Source organism: Puma concolor, chromosome D4, assembly GCF_028749965.1.
Source record: "Puma concolor isolate L17-30 chromosome D4, mPumCon1.1.hap2, whole genome shotgun sequence".
Classification (NCBI taxonomy): Eukaryota; Metazoa; Chordata; class Mammalia; order Carnivora; family Felidae; genus Puma; species Puma concolor.
The window spans coordinates 72,341,596-72,361,744 of record NC_141679.1 but is presented as its reverse complement, the minus strand read 5'-3'; the positions used below and the strand labels follow the sequence as shown (position 1 = coordinate 72,361,744).

The window sequence follows — 20,149 nt, the reverse complement described above, 5'->3', positions numbered from 1 at the left end:
TTCTAGTGGAAAGCAAAAATAAGGTCCAAATTGATGTCTGCTTAGGCATGAAAAACAAAACAAAATGACATGCAGCCTATGAAATGTCCTTAAATTTGCATTTTTCATGCCATTACAACACAAGCATTTAAAAAATGTTATTAGAAAGTTACTTGAAACATATTTCAACGGCCATATAGTACACTGAATGGATGTACTAATAGTCTCTTAATCTCCTAGTCTCAGGTATTTGTATTATTATTTTTCACTAACATAGACAAAAGTGTAATAGCCAAATCGGTGACAAAGATCCTATTGTAATCAATTTTTTTATTAGAAGGGAATTCTAGAACTGTGATTATTGGTAAATTACTACTAGTTTTTAAATTATCTTACTATACACTATATGGTTACTTTCCAAACACTGTAGCACTTTTTGCCACCACCACCAATTTATGAGAATGCTTATCTTAGTGGACAGCTACCGTCAGTGGGCTCTTGTGTTTGTTTTCTTTTAACAACATCATGCCTGAAAATATTTATATATTATCATTGTAATAATTTCCTTAATTAATAGGAAGGTTGAACATTCACAGTTATTGGAAGCAATGATTATTATACTCTCTCTTTTTTTTTAAATCTACTGTTTATTTATTTTGAGACAGAGAGAGAGAGAGAGCAAGTGGGGGAGTGGCAGAGAGTAGGAGAGAGACAATCCCCAAGCAGGCTCCATGCTGTCAGTGCAGAGCCCGACATGGGGCACAATCTCACAGAACGTGAGATCATAACCTAAGCCAAAATCAAGAGTTGGTCACTCAACTGACTGAGCCACTCAGGCGCCCCTATACTCTCTCTTTTTTGAAATCTCTTATCATATATTTTCATTTATTGTGCTAGCACTAGGAAAAATTTTAATGGTTTAATTTTCTATCCAGGTAAAGGGGGAAGACAGTTTTGTGATAGTCAAATTATAGGTTATATCACTAAATTAAACGATGAGAGCCATAAAATCCTCAGTATTTTTGAAAGCCTATTTTTAGAACTTAAATATCCATGATTTAGGGTGCCTGGGTGGCTCAGTCAGTTAAGTGTCTGACTTAGGCTCAGGTCATGATCTTGCAGTTCATGAGTTCGAGCCCCACCTTGGGCTCTGTGCTGACAGCTCAGAGCCTGGAGCCTGCTTTGGATTCTGTGTATCCCTCTCTCTGTGTCTCTGCCTCTCCCTCGCTCTGTCTGTCTGTCTCTCTCAAAAATAAATATTAAAAATTTTTTAAAAAGAACTTAAATATCTATTATTAAATAGTAATAATTATAGTAATATTAATGACATATTTATTAGTTTTTGCTATGTATTTTAAGTATTAAATAAAAATTGTTTTAAGGTAAGAACTATATTTTATTTTGTTAATAGACAGGAAAAGCAAGACTTAAAGGGACAGAACTAGAATTCAAATCCGTATGTGATTCCAATACCTAGATTTCTACTCTTTGGACATAGTCCTTTATCACATTCACACCTGCAAGTCCTTTTTGGAAACATTATACTCTCTTGTTTAGCTCTCAGGATTCTGTAGCCTTTAGCTGTTTTTTTTTTTTTTTTAAGTAACACTTTTAAGAATGGAAATATAGTCTTAAAATTAATCATTATCCTAGGAAAACATAAATTTTGCTGGGTCCGTAGTATAAATTATTATAATGACAGTAATTGAGAATGTTTGTAAGATATTTCATATTTTACACACTATCTCACATATCCATATTTGCAACATATTGTGAAATAAAAAAGGAATTTATAAAACAGCATGTATCTCTGATCCTAATTTTGTTGTAAAATATGTATGTCTTCACAAATATCTGCAAATATATGCATTGTCAAAATACAAGTGTATATTCTAAAACACACACTAGTGAGTGAAGTTATGAGTAATTTTTAATATTTTAAAAACCATGACATTATGTATTCTTTTTATACATCTTATTCTTTTTATAATCATTGTGCTTGATTATTTTTTATATTTTAAAAGCAACCTAAAGAGAATTAAAGGCAAATACCAGACTTAAAAATTTTTATGTATGATTAATATATTTGATATATAAAGAATCTATATAATTTCATCAGACACAGATAGGAAACCTATTGTAGAATGGTAAAACATTATGACACTCGATCCTTATAATAATCTAAGGTACATAGGACAGATTTTTTTAGACTAAGAAAGTACAATTTAGAGAAATTGGAGTGATTTTTTTTTCAAACTCAAACAATAATTTATGAAGCCAGCACTAGAATTAAAACTTTCTGAATATGAATAGTCAGCTGTAAACTCTTAAATCAATTAATATTCCATTTTTAAGGACAAACATAGCCAAATAAAGCAGCTGCAGTTCCTTGTAACCAGAAAAATAAGAAGAAAATGCCTTGGAGAAAATGAAGTCAGAACTTGGAAAATCAAGTGGTGATGGGAACCCCCCAGGTTGCTATCTGATGGTGGGTGTGCTCTTTCATAATGGAGCCAGTAGTGTGAGGACACCCTGAAAATCCAGGGGTGTGGTGCCCATGGAAAATAATTCCAGCTGGCCTCTGGCTTCCCACACTGGAGGGCCAATCCTTGCTGGATGCACTCCAAATTACGCTGAGAGGCACCAGCCACAACCGTGCTAGTGTGTCAGCTTCAGAGCCAGATTTTCTCCTGACTCACATAAACACGGCCCAAATGTGCAGCTCCAGAGCCAAGTCTCCATTCCCTACTCACAAATTTCTGTTGAAATTGTTAGTTATTTCAAATACAGTTGCTTAAAATGGCTTAGTCTGCTCCGCAGACTTTCATTACTCTCCTGTGTCTCCTAAGTGGCTCTCCTAAGAAGCAATCATCCCAGAGCATTCCTGTACTAGACAGAGTGGAACTCAGGTGGATCAGGTTAGTTCCTTGGGCTTCCTTCAGTTCTGATATATTGTTGGACAAGCAGTTGGACTGAGGTCCCATCTTCACCAATATCCAGAGAAGAACTTCCCAGTTATGAAATAGATCCAAATATACAAGCTGATATAGGTTTAGATACACTAGTGTGGGATCCGCGATGTGACCGAGAGAAGTCTTAAATCCTTAGCCAGCATTGGAAGTGAGTATAAGGAGATGATGCTTCTTTATGAAATTTTGGAATCTGGGCTGAGAAGGGGAGCAAAAAATGGAACCTAGGAAATTTTGTTGGAGATTTTAAGATAGCCACACAGTTGGAGTGACCAAACTCCATGTTTTCATGGAAGTGAAAAACAGTGATGTTCAAGTAAATAGTATGGTATCAGTGTCTGGTAAGGGTGACAGAATAACGTAAGTGCACTGCACTCTTTGTTTTGGTCAGCTTTTTTGTCTTGTTTTTTTGGTTGTTCAGCACCTATTCCAGTATCTTTTGGAAATGATCTTTATTCCCATTAAATACAGTTTAGCGGGCCAGGAAGCCTAAGTGGAAGTTCTGTGCCTGAAGTTTGAACTAGAAGCAGAATGATGAAAGGCTATTAATTCTTGGAGTTAATTTATTATGGCCTCAGCTCCTGGGGCAACAGTATGCTTGCTTCCTAAACTCTTTGGAGCAGTCTAGTGTCTGTATGTTCCTTGCTTGGTTTCCAAACGTTCCCTCCATCTGGTGAGCTTCCCTGTATCTTTCCAGTCAATTCCCTGCTTGTTTTTGTTTTGTGTTTTGTTTTTTGAGAGAGAGAGACAGAGGGAGGGCTAGAGAGAGAATCCAAGCAGGCTCCGGGCTCAGTGTGGAGCCCAACATGGGGCTCAATCCCATGACCATGGGATCATGACCTGGGCTGAAACCAAGAGTCAGATATTCAGCCAACTGAGGCACCCAGGCACCTTTCCTTATTTGTTTAAGTTAGTCAGTATATGGTGATCACAGCCAAAGAAACTTAACTTATACTCGAATATTCCAGGTGAGGCAAAGTAATTCAGTTTGAGCCTTGTGATGGTCACAGTACTAGCAGTATCCTGAGTCATTATAGGCAATTCTATCTTTGAGAGAAGAATGGAGCTATAATTCCAAAAAATTAAAATGATCAGGAGTGAAGGAGATTACTGAAGGCAGACACAGCAAAGTAATAAATTTACTTCATAATTTATTTAGAGCTAGGATGGAGAATGCGAGTTGATTTCTTTTTCCCTACAGCATTTTGTTATGAAAAATTTTAAACATACAGCAAAGTTGAACAAATTTTACAGTGAACACCCCTATGTCTGCTATCTACATTCTATTATGAGCATTTTACTCTACTTGGTTTGTCACATGTCTGTCCAACCATCCCTCTATTAGTCCATCTTATTTTTGATGATGTAATTCAAGGTAAGTTGCAGACTTCAATATATGGATATCTGTGTATTGTATTCTGTATGTCATTAACACGATTGAATATTAGTTTATGTAAAACCTACATACAATGTAAGTTTTTTTAATGTAAAACTTACAGTGAAATGTACAAGTCTTAGTTATTAATTTCCCGAGTTTTAACAAGTGCACATACTTGTTTCTATGGGTCTGTAATTATAGGGGTACTACAACATTACTGGAAATGTAATTATATGGAGAAAATTGTATTTAACACAGCTATTCTCGGGGAGAGTTCTATAGGTTGTTGAAGAGTGTTTTGCCTACATAGCCTCTTGGGGTGGGAAGAATTGGCTGCTAGAAAGCAAGCTCTAGTCACAGTCAGTGGGTCTGTGATTCCAGGGTAGTGTAGGCTGAGGTTCTCCTGACCAGCATTCAGTTGGTTTCTCCTTTAGGTAAAGGATGCTCATATACCTAAATAATATCCATTTGAAGGTATACAAATGATTAGCTACCTGTAGTGTGAAATTATCTGTACGAATCCTCAGATGTCTCTGGGCCTGAAGTGAAAGGAAAATGCATGCTGACTAAACGTATGACAATTCTTTTTATGTCACTTTAATTACTAATTAGGAGACACATATTAGGTCTTAGTTCTTGTGCCCTTGCTACAGAATACTTGACTGAGAAGACTGGCAAGAGGGAGGAACAGTGGGTAGAGTTTTAAATTCATGAATGGTAGGCTCTGGACACTGGAACGGGATGGGCTAGAGTCTGGTTAGGACAGAATAAACTCCCTTTCCTCTACTCTTTGTTTTTCCTACAGAAGAATCTGTAATTGTCTGTGGTTGTCATGAATTAGTAAAACTCCAGATTCTGATATAGTCTCTCTACGTTTCTACTACCATTTCCTGCCATTGACAGAGGAGGTGATCTGACCACTTAGCATAATTCAATTTTAAGCTTGACCCCACAGGGGTCTTTCAAAGGGTTGCCTTCACCTGGAAATAAAAGAAGTATGTGGTTCAATGAGACATCACCTCATAGCAGTTAGGATGGTTATTATGAAAAGGACAAGAGATAACAAATGTTGGCTAAGATGTGGAGAAAAGGAAATCCTTATATACTATTGGTGGGGATGGAAATTGGTTGCAGTCGTTATGGAAAACAGTATAGAGGTTCCACAAAAAGTGAAAAATAGAATTCCCGTTCTACCATATGATCTACAATATGCTCCAGCAATCCCACTCCTGGGTATATATCTGAAGGAAACAAAATCACTATTTTGAAGAGATATCCCCGCTCCCATATTCATTATAGCATTATTCACAATAGCTGAGATATGGAAACAACTTAATGTCTTTTGGTTGATGGATAGATCAAGAAAATGTTGTGTATGTATGTAATGGAATATTATCAGCCTTAAAAAACAAGGAAATCCTGCCACTGGTGACGACATGGATGAACCTGACGGGTGTTATGCTAAACGAAGTAAGTCAGATAAAGACAAATACTGCATAGTATCACTTGTATGTGGCATCCTAAAAAAAAGCCAGTTTCATAGAAACAAAGAATAGAATGGTTGGCTGGGGCTGTGGGTAGGCGAAAATGAGGAGATGCAGATTAAAGGGTACAAACTTTCATCTGTAAGATGAAGTTCCGAGGATCTAATGTACAGCATGGTGACCATACTTAATAGTATGGTATGGCACACTTGAAATTTGCTGAGAGTAGATCTGAAGCATTTTTAACACATACGCACACACACATGCACACATGCACGAGAGTTAACTACGTGAGGTGATAGGTACACACTTAATTATCTTGGTCTTGGTAATCATTTCACAATGTCAAATCACAAACAATATCAAATCATCAAGTTGTATACTTTAAATATATACTCTTTTTCTTGTGGGGATTTATTATTCATCTCTTCTATAAGAAAATCCTGTTTCTGGTGACCCTCTTTAAAAACTCAATACGGTTGGATCAAGATGGTATGCAGACATAGGGGTTCTGACTCTTTGGGAGCACACACCGAAACTAGGGCTGAACATGGGAATCTCTAGGTGCCTGGCTGCCACAGAGCCCTAATCACCTTGAGGTTTTTCTGGCTACGGGTCCAAAAATTATGGAAGCAGCCAGTTTTCACAATATATTTTCATATATAATTTTTCTTATAAAATTAACTTCACTGTTCCAAAAAAAAAAAAACCAGAAAAAATTCATAACTTGTCATCTTAATTGCTGCTAGCATTTTGTTAATGTGTTTCCTCTCAGCATGCTTTATAAATATGACTTAGGCTGGGGCACTTGGGTGGCTCAGTCAGTTAAATGTCAGAGTCTCGGTTTTGGCTCAGGTCATGATCTCATGGTTTCATGAATTCGAGGCCTGGATGGGGCTCTGCGCTGACAGTGTGGAGCCTGCTTGGGATTCTCTCTCTCTCCCTCTCTCTGCCTCTTCCCCATTTGTGCTGTCTCTTTCTCAAAAAGGCATAAAAAAATTAAAATAAAATATGACATCTGCCCATTATGTTTGTATATTTTATATTATTTTTACCTTTATTATTCAATCTTAAGATGTTTCCCAGGGCGCATCTTTTAGAGTTAACTTAAAATTTAATTAGAAAATTATTTTCTGAGGATTCCAAAGTATTTCAGTGAGTTAACTGATGATGGGATATTTAATGATTTTCCAATTCCTAGTCATATTTAGGTTGTCTCCATATTTTACTGGTGTAAATAGCACTGACATGGGTGCTTTTTTGTACATAATATCACCATGCTTTCACGCTCATGTACAAGTAGGAATGGAAGTTACTACTAAGGGCTATTACCATTTGCTGAGGAATGTGTATGTCCTATCGTCTGCACATGTAAGAACAGGTCACGAAGGGTAAAGAAAGAGAGAAAGCTAGCTCGTGAAGACAGTATAAATGTCTCCACTACCTGTGCAGGGTTGGCTAACTCTCCCGTCTACCAGCAATCTAAGCCAGGGAGCCTATTTTGTAGCGAATACACACTTCTGCCCTTATGTAACTTAATATTTTAAATGTTGAAATACTTTTATTTACTTATTTTTTAAATGTTTATTTTTGAGAGAGAGAGAGAGAGAGAGAGAGAGAGAGAGAGAGTGAGCAGGGTGGGAGTTGGGGGGGCAAGCAGGGGAGGGGCAGAGAGAAAGGGAGACACAGAATCTGAAGCAGGCTCCAGGTTCTGAGCTGTTGGTACAGAGCCTGACGTGGGGCTTGGATTCACAAACCCCGAGACCATGATCTGAGTGGAAGTGGGATACTTAACCGACTGAGCCACCCAGGTTCCCCTAAATATTTAAATACTTTTAATTGCTTAACCTATTATTTGCAATTTTGCACTCATGCTGCTACTTATTTTACTTATGGAATTTTATATATGATTCCAAAACTTTTATACTGATAATGGCATAAATAACATACATTTCTCCTTATCATTATTATCAGCATCATCTCTGTCAATGAATGAATATTTTTTGCTTTTCAGCCCAAAGTATTAAGGCATTTTTTGTAAACCTGAAGTTTATTTTGTTTGTTAACCCCTTTTTGTGCCTTCCTTTACATTTTTTATTATTTCAAGATGTTTTCATTAAGTAGAATTTCTAGGTTAAATTATGCAAATATTCTGTGGCTCTTTATTCGTGGTACCAGATAAAGATGCTGCATTTGTTGTAGCTTCATCTACATTCAGTGTTTTTAAAAATCAAAACAAAACAAAATTGACATTATGTATTTTGAAATAGAACTTTAGAACAGTAATCACAGTGCTGTGTAGCAGGAAGTTACAAAAGCATCTGGAAAAGGAGTTTCTGTCTCACTGACTGCCTATTAAGTGAATTTATTAGTATGTAACCCAGGGGTTGCTGACCTCTCCAGTTGTCAGAACTAGCACTTCCCTCTAATTCTGAATGAAAGGATCTGAGCTCTCATTATGTTTGGCCACAGGAAAGTTAGACTTTTCTCATTTTCCCCTCCCCAAGGTCTCTGGGACTCTCTATAGAATATTTGAGTGTTTCCCAGATCAGTCCTAGATTTCACTGCACGCTCGGGCCAGCGACCTCCCTCTGGCCTGCATCTCTGATCTTTGGATAATAACTTCTTATTATTTCTGAACTGGCTTCCGAAGGCCACTGCAGCTCACTCTGGAGAGCTGCAACCCAAATGGGGAGATAGGCCCATCGATTAGCACCCAGAAGTTAGCTGAGGCTGAAACATTTAAACAAAACTCTACTCACAATACGAGATACCTAAATAATACTAGATGCAGTATAGAGAAGAAAATGCTGGGTATCAGATATGACTATTTCCAGGATTCATAAATTAAACCTATTCTCCATTTCCTAGACCCTCCAGGGCATCTATCTTGTTACCCTCACCCTATTACCAAGTTGTAGGAACTGGCTCACATCCCCCAAATGGAGTGTCTTTGACCTGGTGCCCTAGGAGAGAGTCCAGACCTCTCAGTTCTTCTACAAAGAAGAAAATCCTTTCTCTCCACTCAGTTTTAGCCCAACATCCCGATTAAAAAATAAAATCTGTAGGTAAACACCTTTATCTATAATGAAGCCTCCAGAAGTTCGAAAGAGCACATGCTAAAAGACAGAGAGATTGATTTTTACAAACAGATTAAGCAAAAAACCCATCCATAAGGAAAATTTTAAAAATACTATACAAAATAGTATTGATTCAAAATTGAAATCTAACGACCAGGAATGAATATGAATAATATAATAAGTGATAAAATATAACGGTGTTACTTAAAGTGTAAGTCATAGTCTTTGTGATTTGGAGAAAAATCTACACAATACATCTAAAAATTACTAGAATTAATAAAATAGTTCAGTAAAGGGTCTATAAGAAGAATATGTACAGAATTAAATGGTTTTAATTATTTACCATAATAGATAATGAAGAAGTATAATGAGGAAATGAAAATCCTACAAAAAGGAAATATTTAATGATAATTCAAGAAATGTGGGCATCCAATGAACAAAGTTATCAAATATACTAAGTGATTGAAAATTGACTTAAAGGTAGAATCCTATTATTTATGCATCTATTCTTTAATTCCACAATTATTTTTGCATGTGTATATTCCAGGGATAACGTTTAGCACTGGGAAGGAATACATCAGTGGGCAAGACAGATACATGCTCTGCCTTCATGGGGATTACTGCCTATTATGGGAGATACATATTTTTAAAAATGTGCATACTTAACTTAATTAAATGACTGTGCTAATTACAGTATAGAAAGTAGGGGCTACCGACACATGTGTAAACCATGAAGTGGGAGTCAGTGGCACATTTGAGGAACTCCGGGAAGGCCATGGCAACTGAGGGCAGACAGAGAGTAAACTAGAGTTGCAGAGGGAAGGGAGCGCCGGATCACATGGGGCCTTGTTGACCATATTAAAGATTCTGACCTTTATTCCAAGAGCAATTGGAAACCATTGAAAGGTTTTATGAGGGTTAAAAAAATATTAATGACAGGAAACAACCTATCCAACAGAAAGGAGAAGGCTTTAAAAATTATAACTAGGGATGAAATATTTTCCATAATGAAAAATGTTTAGTGGGAACTTTTAGTGACATAGAGAAATGAAGGTAACTAAAATAAAATTTAATAGTAAGTATGGTATCAACTACGTTAATAGATGTACATGAATAGGAAAGGTCAGCAATGGTAAAATCTACGACTGAGGGTTTTAGTGAATCTTATTTCTTTAATATTTTTCTGAGTTTTCCCCATTTTCTGTGACAAATGTGCATTAATTTTACCCCTTGAGAAAAAAACTTTATGATATTTTAATTTCTGATCCCTTTTGAGTTGGTCACTTCTGGAATAATTTATTTGGGGGCCCAATAAAAATGAATTTTAGGGTAAACTTCATGCATTTACTTTTCTTTGTTTAACTTTATTTGGGTATGAATGAGACTAATGTGTGTGTATGTGATTCCTATATCTGGTAACATGATAACTTGTACCCATGTGTGCAGAAAAGAATTAAGAAAGCAGGCTAGAAACTGCTATCCTTGGAAATGCCAATTTGCAAGTTGGCACTTGACTGGCATCTGGAAACTTGGATTTCTGGAAAATGGCCACCATTCACAGAACTGATAAGAGTGGCTCACTGTGCGTAGACAGTTTGTACAAGCAATGTGGTTTCTGCTGAATGCTTGCTTTCCTTTTGGGAATCTGGAATTTCAGCACATGCTAGGCAGAGGGGGCCTGTGTGACCAGCCCCCAGTAAAAACCCCGTGTGCTGAGTTTCTAATAAACTTCGTTGGTAGACAACATTTTACATGTGTTGTCACAGCGCGTTGCTGGGGAATTAAGTGCTTCTCTTGTGACTCCACTGGGAGAAAACTCTTCGAAGCTTTCATGATTCCTCTGGTCTTTTCTTTGATTTTGCTTTGATATTTTTGCTGTAATAAATCATAGTCATGAGTATGGCCTTGTGCTGAGTCTTCTGAGTCCTCCCAGCAGATCATCAAACCTGGGGTCTTGGGGACCCCCGACACAATAAGCCACCAACATCTTCATGTTGTTGAAACTCTTATGCCAGAATTGTGTTTTTAATTGACTATTAAAAGTCATTTAAATGTGGAAATTTAAGTGCAGAAGCATGCTGACCCCATATCAGTAAAACGTGATAGTATATTTATATTTGCATATGACACTTAGAAATAGTTAAACTCATGCTTATTTATGGCAAGTATATTATTGACTTGGTTTGGGTACTGATGACTCAAAATAGCAGCACAGTTATATTTGGAAACAAAAATTTCTAAATAACTTCCAAATATTATGCAAGTCATCTAAAACCAAATAGTTGATACTTTACCATATTTTCCTATTTACCTCAAAGTTAATAGAATTCAACACAGCATATAGTTTTAGCTTTGGACTTCATGAATGAATGTGTGTGTCTATGTGTAGTCTTGCTTTGTTTCACTGATCATTAAATTATGAATAATTTCATATAAGAAAATATCCCTTTAAACCAAAATCTCATGTGCCACAATGTTCTATCTCATGCAAGTTCTACATAATCAACTAATCTCATCTTATGATACATTTACACAATTCCTCAATTTTTAGTATTTGAACAATACTAATTAACATTCCTGATCCAGATTTTTGAAGGATTATATTTTTAAAGAATTATGGGAATATATAACTGATAAAATGATATATAAAATTTAAATATATAAAACATAAAAGATTATATTCTAAAGATAATATAATTGAATATTTACATAATCTTGGAAGAAGATATTTAAAGCACGGTTTCTTTTTTTTTCAAGTTGATTTATTTATTTTGAGAGGGCGGGGAGGAGCAGAGAGCGACAGGGAAAGAGAATCCCAAGCAGGCTCTGAGATGTCAATGCACAGCCTGATGCAAAGCTCCATCTCACAAACCGTGAGATCATGACCTGAGCCGAAATCAAGAGTCAGGTGACTAACCAACTGAGCCACCCAGGCGCCTCAAAGCATGGTTTCAAACAATGGCAGAAACCATAATGAAAAGATTGTTGGCTTTGTCTGCATAAGAATTTGAAACATATTTTCTATAAAGGAGAAAAATCATAAAAAGGTTAAAAGACAACAAAGGGGAACAGAGAAACAGAAAATGGAGAAAACTATTTGCAACCCCTATAACATTAAATATAACAGTGATAAATTACATGTTTATTAGAAAAAATAAGCACAGCAACTTATATATGGGAATCAATGGGGAATTTGCAATGGCCCAAGAAAAATATGAAAAATATTTATCTTCATTATTGAAGATAATAAAAATATAAGTTAAAAATATGCAAATATATTTATTCTATCTTATCAGACTAAATACAAGGAAGAATTATGAGACCCAATGTGAACATGGGTGCAAAGAAAAACTCTTACCACAGGTGGGAATATAGATTAGCATAATATTTGGCATATACTAGTCCCCCCTCCAGATATTTGGTCATTAAATAAAAATGTATGAAAATAAACTTCTAGGATTGATTATTAGGAAAGGGTTTTTGAACACAAAGGCAACATTGTTCATAAGAAGGCAACAGGGGTTTTCTTGCACATTAACTCTATTCTCTTCTTTAACGTAGAGCCAAGTGGTGGGTGGAGTAAACTCAATAGACATTTTATCTTGCCTTCAGCAATGTGTATGACATGACCTCTCTGATATATTTATAATCAATAAAGAGAAATATATAGACTTAGTTAAATCTAAATGTAGTTCTGTGGATGTTAGTTTTAATTAGACCTCATTCTAAACCTATTGAATCAGAATCCCTACAGGTGAGCCCAGAGAATTTTTAAGCTACCCAGGTGACTTAGGTAAACTACGGTCTGAGCACATTTGGGCTAGATGTCAGATACAGTGGGAATTAACTAATGCATAAGGAGATTTTCATATTATCTTCAGTCTGTGTCCCCCAAGATGCCCTGATATTCTTTTCATAAATGACTCAGATCATGGTCTAAGGATCGTTCCTTACAAATTTTTAGATATCATGGAGCTGGAGGAGTTAATGAATACCTTGAATGATTGCATCAAATACAAAGGATTGGGACAACTAGATCAAGATGAAATTTGATGGAATTAGGTAAGGTCATATACTTTATTCCAAATATCACTGCACGTGGGACAAGATGATAAAGATAGTTTTTGGCTTAGCAGTACTGATTATGAATAAGACATGGGGCTTCAGGCACTCGTCTTTGACCCAATATCAGTAAACTTTGTGCATTAACTGCCCCAAAGGGGTAATATGGTTTTAGGATGCATTTATGTAAATGAAATAACCAGAATAACCAAGAAAATAAATGTTTATTGTGTGCCAATAAGTCCACGTTGAATGTATTCAGGTTAGGTGCCAAATTCTAGGGAGGCTGTTCATAAATTAACCTATATTAAGAGAAAATCAACAAGGCTGAAAAAGTGACTTGAAATTATGCAGATGCAGATACATTGGAGAGGGATTTTTAGCCTAAAATAGAATAAACTAATAGTGGAGAAGGAGCTACATAGATTATTTATTTTTTAATTTTCTTTTTTTTGCTTGATTTACTGTTTTATTATTTTAAAATTAATATATTTGCATTATTTTAAAAATGGAAAATTGAAAAATATCTCTCTGCATATGCCTTTAGACGTTGTAGTATTTGGACACACACACAAATAACATCTAGGAGAGCTAATTCAATGTCAAACAACTTAAGTTTTGTAATATTTTGCAGATTTTTGAAGATGATTCTTTCATGTTTATTTTCTCAAAAAAAATTTACAATCATTTTGTCAAGTGAAAAAAAAGTCCTATTAAGATTTTTTTGGACCTCCATGAATTTTATGGATTAGTTTAGGGAGTTTTCCTGTCCCAAAGAAAACAGCCTTTATTTTACATCTTACTACAAAGTTCTCCAATTTTAAAATTGAGATATAATTCAAATACCATTAAATTTACCCCCATTAAGTGTATAATTCAGTGGATTTTAATATATTCAGAGAGTTATATAAACATCACCATTAATTCTAAAACATTTTCATTTTCCTAAAAGAAGCTCCCTATCCATTTCACTGAGCATAATGTTTTCAAGGTTTGTCCATGTTGAGGCATATATTAGTACCTCATTTCTTTTTATGGCTGAATAATATTCCATTGTGTGTATAAACCACATTTTGTTTATCCATTCATCAGTTGATAGACTTGGGATGATTTACACTTTTTGGCCATTATGAATAATTCTACTATAAATGTTGCATGCAAGTTTTTGTGTGAATATATATTTTCAATTTTCTTGTCATATACCTAGGAGTGGAATTTCTGGATCATATGATTAGATTTTTGAAGAACTGTCAAACTATTTTCTAAAGTGGCTACACCATTTTACAGCCCCACCAGCAATGTTCAAGCGTTCTAATTTTTCTATATCCTCACTTGTTATTGTGTATTTTTTAAAATTATAGCCATACTATTGTGTGTGAAGTGGTATCTCATTATGGTTTTTATTTGCATTTCCTGATGGCTAATGACATTGAGCATATTCCCATGTGCTTATTGGCATATTTATATGTTATCTTTGGAGAAATGTCTGTTCAAATCCTTTGTACATTTTTTCAGTTGGGTTATTTGTTGAATTGTGAGAGTGCTTATGTATCCTGGATACAAGTCCCTTATTGGGTATATGGTATGCAAATGTTTTCTCCCATTCTGTGGATTTTTTCACTTTCTTGCTAGTGTCTTTTGAAGCACATATGTTTTACATTTTTATAAAGTGTAATTTATGTGGGTTTTTTTTCTTTGTTTTTGGAGCTTTTAGTGTCATATCTAAGAATTCATTGCCTAATCCAAGTCATGAAGACTTGTGCTATTCTTTCTCCTAAGAGATTTATAGTTTTAGCTCTTACATTTAGGTCTGTGATCTGTTTTGAGTTAATTTTTAATGTGGTGTGAAGTAGTGGTCTAAATTCATTCTTTTGTATGTGAATGTACAGTTCTCTCGGCAATATTTGTTGAAAAGTCTATTCTTTCACATTGAATTGTCTTGGCACTCAAAAAAAAAAAATCAATTGGCCATAAATGTATTTATAGCTTTATTTCTAGACTTTCAATTCTATTCTATTGATCTGTATGTCTATGCCAATGTAAGTGTCATACAATTTTGATTACTATGGCTTTGTAGTAAGTTTTAAAACTGGAGGAAGTGTGGGTCCTCCAACTTTGTAGTTCTTTTATAATGTTTTGACTATTCTGAATTCTTAGAATTTTCATATGATCATTTTGTTAGTTTCTGCAAAAATAGAAGGCAACTGGGATTGTGTTAGGGAATTCATTGACTCTGTAGATCAATTTGTAGAGAATTTCCCTTGTAACAATATTAAGTCTTCCAATCCATGAACATGGAATGTCTTTCCTTTCATTTTAATGATGTGCTGTAGTTTTCAGTGGTCAAATCTTGAACTTCTTTTTAGAAATGTATTCCCAAGTATTTAATTTATTTTTTGATAATATTGTAAATGGAGTTGTTTTCTGTAAAATAATTCCATTTATCTTTACTTTTTTTTTTTTGCTGTTGTCATCATATATTTTGCCTGTATATATGATATCAACCCTACAACACAATGCCATTATTTTTGCTTTTAGTTGTCAATTGTCTTTCACAGAAATTAAGGGGAAAAAGTGCTAGTCTTTATATTAGCTCAAATATATATCATTCACAGTGTTATTTATTCCTTTGTGTCAACACAGTTCTTTCTCTGATATGTCATTTCCTTCAGTCTAAAAAACTTCTTTACCTTAGCATTTCTTATAGTGCAGGTCGGGATACAAATTCTCTTATATTTCTTCTATCTGAAAATATCTTTATTTCATTTTTGTTTTTAGAGGATATATTCACTGGTTAAATAATTTTAGGTAGGCTTCTTTTGTTTGTTTAGCATTTTAAGATGACATTCCTTTGTGTTTTATCCTCCATAGTTTATGATAGAAAATCAGACATCATTTTTACCCTTGTTTTTCTGTATTTAATGTCCTTTTTTCTTCTATAGCTCCTATAAAGTTTTCTCTGTAGTAGTTTGACTGTAATATACCAGGTTTGATTTAAATTTTTTTTTAGTTTATACTACTTGGAGTTTGCTGGGTTTCTTAGATCTGAAGGTTTATGGTTGTCACCAATTTTAGAAATTTTTAACCATTATGTTTTCAAGTATTTTTGACCCTTGCTCTTCTTATTCTTAGAATGTGGTGTTTACTTAAGGTTATGGTCCTTGTTTCTAAGACATGACATTTATGGCATTCTTAATAAGGCATCTCCACACTGGCTGGACTAGGAATCTCATATCTCTCAATTCTGTATGATCTCTCTTGCCTCCAGTCAACCCTCAGCCCTGCATTATCTATGCTTTGCTGGACATTGTGGAGTCTCATCCTGTGAATATATAGCCTAGCCTTGTCCAGTAACCCACTGGGCACCCCATGCAGACTTCAGGACCCCTCCTCTGTGCAATTACTTCTCTTGAACCATGATGCAAATTCCAGCTGCCTTAGTAGCTCCAAACTCTGGTTCCTACCTCATTAGCTCAGTGAGACTGCTGTGCTCTGCTTGGACTTCACCTCTCTACTCAGTCATCTGGAAATTGTCTCCAGGCAGAAATCTAGGGAAAATATGTCATTCATCTGCATTTTCCTTCTCTTAAGGATCATGATCCTACATTGCTTGTGGTTCAGTACCTGAAAGCAGTTGCCTTATATATTTCTTCTAATTTTAGATTTGTTTAGGGTGGTTACTCTGTCATGGCTGAAAATGGAATCTGCCTTTTCTTGTTAAATACTGTCGAGTACATAAAATATGGAGTCAGACCCATTTAGTTTAAATAAGGCTAGCAAATTTAGATGCCCACAGGAGTAATGCAATAACATTAAAAACAAGTAAGGTGGTCTAGATAGAACTCTTCTAGCTACTGACCTATACGTATTTCCTTTGAGAATGTGAGAGCCAAACAAAACATTCAAATTATGTTTCCAGCCTATTACAGTTCATGAGCCACTGGTAGCAATCTCTGTTAAATTTTGGATCCTGGCTTTGCTATGTTAGTCTCTTTAAGCCTCTGTTTTCAATTTGTAAATTTAGAATAGTTATACTTAACTCACAGACTTTTGTAAGGTTTAAGTGAAATCAATACAAATAATACTTGGTACATAATATTCTTTTAATAAATGGAAGCTCATCCAGTAGCTAGTTTTATCTATAGGTTCTGGATCCACCATCAACTCAGTCAAGTGAGTTAAGTCTTCTGGCTACTGTGACTGATGATTGCCTTTCTCAGAAAGACTGTTGAGACCTGATCCTTCATGCTTCTCATTCCGTTGTAGTCAGTTACAGCATAGGTTAAATTTCTATTGTACTTGCTGCTTCCTTACTTTCGAACTAACCACTTATTTCTTCACCTCCCAAACTATTTTGCTGTTCTTTCTAGAATGGCTGCTCCATAGCCAGCAACACCTATCCTCATATTTTCAATCTCTTGCCTGAGTACTCCTCTACTTCTTTGCCTTTAATGAAATCTGGGTCTTTCCTGAGAAGACCTGAAGCTCTTATAAGTGGCTGTGGCTGTTTACTTTCACAAAGCTTATGCACCTTAGGACCAGAAGGTAGTGTTGGTATCTTTCTAGCTTACTATTGCCACCTCCATTTCTCCACCATCTTATAAAAACCTTCTCCACTAGGCTTTTTCCATTTAAGCTCATTACCCTCCGCCCTACTGCTTGCTGTCATATACCAACTTTCCTGGTCATTTCCCCACCATCCATCTAAAATATTAGCACTTGGCTAATCTTCTCCATCTCAGTTCCTCCCATCTTTCCACATCATCTATGGATAATGATTGTATGGATGATCTGTTCTGTGCCATTAACTCTACATTTTTAAAAGTAATCTCTATACCCAACATGGGGCTCAAACTCATGACCCCAAGATCAAGAGTCAATGCTCTACTACTGAGCCAGCCAGACACCTGTCTCCTTTGTAACCTAACATTCATTTCCAAAGGATTTTTCAGTACATTCAATTCTTTTATCACAACTATGCTTTACCCACAACAACCATGTCAATTCTCAGTCAATCCTAGACGACTTCAACAATTAGCTTTCTGCATTCCTTTTCCTGAGTTGCCAAGCCTTGTTGGAAAAAATAGCATAGTTCTGCAAATTTGTATTAGTGTAAATTCATAGATGTTAAATTTAACATGGCACTTACTGCCATTCAGCAGTTCTTTGCTTGTTTTCTAGACAATTCCTTTTATAGGTAGCAGGTTGTATCCCAATTCTACAATTCACTAGGCTGTATGACCTTGGGAAAGTCTTTTAATCTCTCTGATTCTCCATTAATTAATTTCTAAAATGAGAACAGTGGTACCTACATCAAAAGATTGTTGTAAGGATTAAAAAATGTATGTTAAAGAAATTTATCCACTGGATGGCACATAGTACTCAGTTAATGCTTGCCCTTTTTTTAATGGCAAATCCCAAATTTTACTGCTCTCTTTATGTCCTTTCCCTTGCATCTGCTTTCTTCCCCATTGCTCTCTACTCTTAGCAATTGCCTTGCCTTTGTGGACAATAGAGGTCAATGCTTGTGGGACTTCTGCTTTCCCTTCATCTCCAGATAGATCAGGAACTGTATTCATTTTTTTTACTCTAAATGACTAGCACAGGCTTGGCACATGAAAATATCCAATGTTTGTTCCATTGGATTTAAAATGTCCTTATTTTTATGATCCTTCCATGAAATTAGGAAAAGATAAGGTGGCAGGAATCACAATGCAATAATAAATTTGGAAATTAGGCTAAATATTTGCTTGTGATGGTTGGTGAAAAAAAAAATCCTCTGGTATTCAAAATTTGCCTGAAGGAGACTCAAGAATCAGAATCTGTCTAAACGAAAACACTCATTTAACTCTGATAATTAGTAACATAAACAGAAAACAGATGAATAAGCTGGATTTATTAGTAAACAACTATTTATGATCCAAATCATTTCCCTCCTATGATAGAGACTTCCCGGCTCAATATTGCAATATCTCTCAAATGTAAATAGTAAACCCAAATGGCTATCGACAATGATCAATGTGTTTTATGATAGCAGTACGGAAGGAGAATAAACATTCCCCTGCCAACTAAACACAACCAACCAAGCAAAACCATTTTAACCTTTCTTGGGTCAGGATTGGAGTCTAATAATGTTTTTTCAACATACACTCAAACTGAATTTCTGTGGCCAATTCTGACATTAAATTAACTTACTTTTCCTGAAGTAATCTTGGATTTAGGAGAGAACATTAAGATAATGTTATTTTCTTGAGGATATTTATTTTAGTGCATAAGTGTTTTAAGCTAAGATCTTGGTATAGAAATCTGAGATGGGGAGTTTTGGCAGAGAAAGCTTGTGGATTCAAACCCCATTGAAAAGTCATTTTCTCAACAACTTTTTCCCTCAAGAATATCCATTTTATTTGTGTTCTCCCAGTGGGGAGTATGTAGACTTTCATAAGGGTTTGAGAAGGGAAAAGGTCTCTGGTAGTTTCTGAAATGCGAGTACACTGAGAAAGTAAAATCAAACTAGTTGTGAGTCAGACACACTGCCAGGTAGGAATTGAGATAATTCAAAGATTGTCTACCTTCCACATGAAATTTAATGTACAGTTGCAGTGATCTATTCCTAGAATTGCTTATATAGATATAATAGGTTTTCTCCTTTTGTAGTAGAAAAACTGTAGCACACTTATCTCCCAATTTATTTTCTTTGACTCCTCTCCGTTCAACCAATATATGTAATGTTCTTTTTCTTTTCATTAATTTCTCATATTTTTTTCAAAAAGAATCACCTGAGATTGAGAAGGAAACATTGATACAAGTTCAAATTTGTATGATATATTAATGTGTAAAGATGTGTTAAATCTAACTATGCATTCATAATGATGATCTATTACTTAGAATTCTAGGTAACAGAAACCAAACTCCAGGGGTGCCTGGGTGGCTCAGTCGGTTGAGCGGCCAACTTCGGCTCAGGTCATGATCTCACAGTCCGTGAGTTCAAGCCCCGCGTCGGGCTCTGTGCTGACAGCTCAGAGCCTGGAGCCTGTTTCAGATTCTGTGTCTCCCTCTCTCTGACCCTCCCCTGTTCATGCTCTGTCTCTCCCTGTCTCATAAATAAATAAAACGTTAAAAAAATTAAAAAAAAAAAAAAGAAACCAAACTCCAATTAAACTTAAGGAAAAAGTGACCCTTGAATAACAGGGAGGTTAA

At 35.5% G+C, this 20,149-nt stretch overlaps 1 protein-coding gene across 2 annotated transcripts in view; it reads left to right on the top strand.

Moving 5' to 3' along the window:
• Nucleotides 1-20,149, top strand: part of LPAR1 (lysophosphatidic acid receptor 1) — a 362,490-nt gene that overhangs the window by 128,871 nt on the left and 213,470 nt on the right. For both annotated transcript variants that reach the window (XM_086683697.1, XM_086683698.1), the window contains one exon: nt 12,855-12,952. The gene's annotated coding sequence lies outside the window, so the exon portion shown is untranslated. The remainder of the gene's footprint in view (nt 1-12,854; nt 12,953-20,149) is intronic.